The sequence below is a fragment of the Pinus tabuliformis genome, chromosome 9 (assembly GCF_031772625.1).
Source record: "Pinus tabuliformis cultivar Carrire ecotype Pingquan chromosome 9, CPIR1, whole genome shotgun sequence".
NCBI lineage: Eukaryota > Viridiplantae > Streptophyta > Pinopsida > Pinales > Pinaceae > Pinus > Pinus tabuliformis.
The window spans coordinates 1,103,511,724-1,103,517,648 of record NC_142307.1 but is presented as its reverse complement, the minus strand read 5'-3'; positions in this window follow the sequence as shown (position 1 = coordinate 1,103,517,648).

Here is a 5,925-nt window from a genome sequence, read left to right as displayed (position 1 = left end):
GAGAACATAGATCTATTATAATAAACAATTTAGGATCAGATGTAAATTTACCATACAAATGCATAAAACATAAATCACACAAGGGTATGGAGGAAAACTCGAATAGCTTTATTGATAATCAAGAAAGAGCCAAGAGAGTTACAACCAATTGTTCTGACCCAACATCATCCTCTCAGCAAGAAGCCCTTCTTCACCTCATGAAAATCTTAGATCACCCAACACTATGATGTTGCCTCAAGAAACCAACAGCAATTCCTTACAAGATGCAAAATTCCCGCCTCTGGATCTCTGGGATGAGGGATCCATATATAGATGTCACCAAGGGAGATGAGTCAGCTTGTGATTTGATTAGTGTCTTCCCTCTGATAGTTCTTGATTCCACTTGGAGATTGATGATCTCTTACTCATCCCTGGTCGAATTCAGATAGGCAAGTGTCACAGGAGAAGTTTCTGGAAGATTCCATGCTTCTCCACCTAGCGGATTGACCCTGCCATTTGTCCCTTATCGCCCATCGCACCCCATAGAAGGTCTTTTTGAAATGAAACACACCTACTCTGTGTATTTAGGTGGGATGCAACGCACTTTGCCTATGGAGCAGGTGAAATGGTCCAGTTTTGACCAGTTCTGAGTAGTTTTTCATGGAGAACTTTTGGGAGAAGCTGTAATCAGTTGACCCTGTTCTTTTAGGGGTTGGAACAACACCTTTAGGGACTTAGGAGCCCTTAGTTTATGGAAATTTATGCTTGGGGTTGTAGTTCCCAAAAATGTCTATAACACTTAAGTTAGGGATGAGTCACTTTGACCACCCTACACTCCAGATGCTAGTTCAGTTTTTGTTGTAACTGCTCCTCCTTTCATGGATTCAACCCCTGAGGCTAGGATGAGTTTGTTTTTAGGCCTATATCATGTAATATTTTAGTCATTCTATAGGTTGGACTCTATTAGATGTTGTACTAGTGTTTCATACTTTGGCATGAAATACATTGGATGAGTTGCAGCTATTTTGGTGGGATTCCTGTGGCATGGTATTTTGATGGTGTTTCTTCTTCAGTTACATATGTATTAATATTTTGTACCTTTCATGATCCATTTCACTTTAAATATGTTTTATTTTCAAGGTGTAATAAGCAGAATTCATCTTCTATGCTATGTTTTGGGAAAATCGTCATAATGTGTTTCATTTCTTTAGTTTAAAAAGAATTCATGACTTCCATGCTCTTTTTAGAACCTCACCAGTCTAAACCATTTCATCACTATACTAAAAAGTGTTAAATTAACTTGCCTACCTTGCCCCATCAGATGTCTGCAATTCTGATTCTCTTTTTCCCTGACCTAGTTCACTCTCTGACCTAATTCACTCATCCAGTGACTACCCCAATCAAATCAAATCAAATCAAACAGACCCTGAGCTACTATATCTAGCCTAAAACCCTAATCTATCTGGCCCTCTTGGCTGTGATCCTTTAGAGAGATCCCTCTCTAGCTTGGTAGGGATACCTACCAAGTCAAAAGGTTGGTATGTGGTTACCTCAGCTAGACTCTTCCTCAGCCTTGGAGATCCGGAGGAGTGATAACATACTGGCGTCATTGTCGGGGAACGAAAGGTTCATTTTCCCTGGGTGTACGACTAGTTCTCATTCGAGTTTGGTCCTCTAGATGATGGGACTAAGCTTCATAAAGGTTGATTCCGTAATTGCAGTTTCGATATTGTAGAGCTGGTCTCGAAAGGACAAACAAGGCAAAATTTTGTATCCTGATCCAGCTGATTCAATTGAAGACAATTATAGCTTGTTCAAAAAGTGAAGAAGGTTACAAGTCACAAGTTCGATCAAACTTAATTCCATTGGTAAGCTCTCGATCATTACCGATTTAACATTTCTCTATTGAAGACTTTCTTTGAAATGATCTTTTTTCAACTCAAAGTCTTAGGTCTTTTTCCTCCTATAGTCTGTGACTCTATTAAGATACTGGCTCCGAAAAGATTTACCAGGTCAAACCTTGACCCAAATCCTCCTTCTTCTATTGATGACCCTGAAAGATTGTTAAGAAAGCCTAAAGTACCTTTCCCCAATACTGAAAGCAAAAAATTGGAAAGGACCACTTCCTTGCCAGATCAGATACTTAGTATTGAGGATACTCCTTTTGACATTAAATTTGATTTATCCCTATTTCATTCAAAATATTAGTCTTGTATTACAGATGATCCCATAAATTTTGACTCATACCTTCCCACCTCAAAGGCTTTGTTTAATAAACCTTCCACTGCTTCTCAGTCTTCAAAACTTGAGCACGAGGTTTGGTCTAACTTTGAGAAACTTCAAAGCCTATCTAATCAATTACAAATTACTATGGAAAAATCCCATATCTAGTATCAACTTGAAATTTTATCTTCTACCATATCCCCTACCGCACCTCTGAAAACATCCATATCACCACCTTCATCTTCATCCCAACCAACACAACCCATTACAGTTCCCATTCACCATTCCCCATCAGTCATGGTGACATTTGCACCCTTAGTATTACCTGGTCAGTTGCTAGCTTTACCTCATCCCTACGGGCAGAGACTTCCTCTTTTTCATGGCAGCCCAGGAGTCACAGAACAGCAACATATTGATAAGATGGTTGATTTCATTGACTTATAGGAGGTTGATGAAGATGATGCTAAAATGAGACTAATGGCTCAAAGTTTTTCTGGAGATGTCAAAAAATGGTTTCGTGGTTTAGTAGCTGGCTCCATTGATACTCCTCAAAGGTTAAATGAGTTTCTCTTAGCTAGGTGGTGGGAAAAAGAAGAATCCATTGCAGATCTTGGCGAATATAATAAATTGAAAAGGAATCTCAACGAGACAATTCAAGAATTCACTATAAGGTTTAATCAGATCTACAATTCCATTCCAAATAACATTAAACCCCCACCCGATTTGGCACTTCAACATTACCCGGATACTTTTGATCCAGAGATGGTTTATCAACTAGGGGAAAGAGATCCTCCAACTCTGTAAGAAATGCAGAATAATGCAATAAGTGTGGGAGAAAAATTGATGATTAAAATGTCTCAGTTGAAACTTGAGAAACTGGAAAAAAGAGTAACCATCAAAGAAGAACCTTCTTTTTCCACCAATCTTAAACTAGATGCACTGATGATAAATTTAGATAGACCTCAGGAGCCACAAGTTAGAAATCTGAACTTCATAAACCAGTAGCAACCTCAGCATAGGATAAAACAGAGAGAGCAGAAATCTTCTGAAGCATCAACATCTCAGCAACCAATTCAGACACCCTTGTAGTAGAACTATGCTCAAGGAGAGTTTGATGATGAAATAGACCCAATTTTCGAGGAAAATCACTTCTTTAGGGAAGATTACCATCCCATTTTCTTGACTGAAATGAGAAGTATGTCGAGGAGATGGAGGATCCTAAGGATGAAGACTACATACTGGCAAATGACAATGCATTGGAAACTCAATCTGATGATTATCAAGGAGGATACTTAAATGCACTCAGCTCTTAGAAGAGGCAATACTCCTTGAGAAATAGAGATGTCCCAATCACTCTCATTCAGAAAAGGACATCACAATAGAAGGATACTCAACCAAAAATAAATCCTCAAGGAAATCAAAGCAAAGGTAAGTAGTTGATAGCAGCTAACCAAAGCAAAGTAAATATAGCATCTACAAGCAATCTAAACAAAGACCATGACAGTTAGAAGAAGGATCAGACACCAAGAGATCTGCCCAAGAAAAGAGACATCATCCAAAAAGAGGTAGACAAATCCAATTCATTCAATTTAGAAACTAAAATTTCAAAGTTGAAAGTGTTACTGTTCCCTCTTACTGAACTTGTCAAAAATAGCCATTACAAGTCTGATATAGTTAAAATGTTGAAATTTGATCCTATGTCTGACATGGTTAATATTGAAGATGACCAGCCTGAATTAATTTTTGGTCCATCCATAGATGGTCAGTCAGGATATAGTGACGTTCCTCCATTTTACCTGAGTTTAATAATCCATAAGTACATTCTTCATAACTCCATGCTTGACTCCAGATCCTCCCATATATAATTCCCAAAGCCATCATGGAAAGGTTGGGTCTAGATATAACTCGTGAGTACCATGACTTGTACTCTTTTGATTCCTGTAAGGTTCGTTGTCCTTGTCTAATAAAAGATTTGGTAGTATCCCTGGACCAAATCCTGGCAAAGAATGTTTCAATGGATGTGGTCGTAGCTGACATACCACCATGGTTTGGGATGTTATTGTTAAGATCTTGGGGAGAAAAACTAAAAGGCACACTGCAGTTAGACTTCTCTTATGCCACCATCCAGGTTTTCGGATTGAGGAAGTTGTACCGAGAAACCAGAATGAAATCCATGATAACTAGCAAGGAGAAGCCCACTAATCATCCTATAAATGTTGTACATATAGATTTAGAGTCATTTATTTTATATAATGATAGTGGACAGAACAATGTAGATAGTCAGCCTATGGAAATTAAAGATGTACCAAATATTTTCAATTGTATAAGGATAGTTTTAGATCAGGAAAAAGAAAGGCTACCAAGTTCATCAGAACGGCCATTGGACAAGGTAGAGAAAGGCCTACAACAACCATCAGAGAAGGTAATGGAAAATTTAGAACAGTCTAAAGAGAAAGTTCATAAAATTGACCCAAAACAAAAACAAGATGTACAGCCCTTGGAGGAGGAACATGGCCTTTGGACCATGGACTATGATGGTGCTCTTGGAAAAGATGGAACATGTATTGGCATTTGGATTCGAAGTCCACATCATCAGCAAGGTGAGCTCCCTCAGAATGTTATATTATTCTCATACAAGTTAGCTTTTGATTGCACTATCAATGAGGCAAAGTATGAAGCATTGATCACAGGTTTAAATATCTTGAAAAGGTTAGGTGCACGAAAAATTTCGGTGTATGGTGATTCAGAACTTGTGATTAAGCAAGTTAAAGGTGAATATCAAGCTCACCATCCATGAATGAAACAATATAGAAATACAGTTTTAGATATTCTTAGGATGTTTCCTGAATATACAGTTTCAGTTGTACCAAGGAGTCAAAATATTATGGCGGAATCATTAGCTATAGTTGCAAGCAATTTCAAAATTCCCATATTTTCAAACAAGAAGTTTGAGATTCATGCGAAGCATTGGCCCTTTGTTCTGAATAACTTGCGATATTGGCAAGTATTATGGGATGACAAATAGGTGAATAACTTTCTTCAAAGCGAAGGAGAGTTTGAGAATTGTTCCATGGATGAACTTTACAATAAGGATGATCAAGTCATCGAGGCAACCCAAGTTGATATATTACAGCTAAAGGACAACAATATTTTGAAAGGTCTCATACCTTTGGAAGACTTGTTTGCTCAAGATGATGTAGCAAGGAAGCCTACATTAGTACCTACTGAGAAAGGTGTGGAAGACATGAACATTGGAACTGCAGACAAACCAAAAATGATAAAGTTGTCCAAATCATTATCTCCTGAGGTAAAATAGAAATACATTCATTTATTGTCTGAATTTTCTGATGATTTTGCGTGGGATTATGCAGACTTAAAGGAGTATGACAAGAAAATAATTCAACATACCATCCCGATTAAGCCCAATCAAAAGCCCTTTAGACAAAAGTTAAGAAGGATTAGCCCAACGTTGTTGTCACCCATAGAGAAAGGAATTAACAGACTTTTCAAGATGGGCATCATCATTCCCATCAGATTTTCTGATTGGATATCAAATGTAGTCCCAACGAGAAAGAAGACCGAAGAAATTAGATTTTGCATAGACTTCAGAAACTTGAACAAAGTATCTCTGAAAGACAATTATCTGCTTCCCAAAATGGACCATATCCTTCAGAGAGGTGTGGGTGCTTCCCGGCTGTCACTCTTGGAAGGTTACTCTAGTTA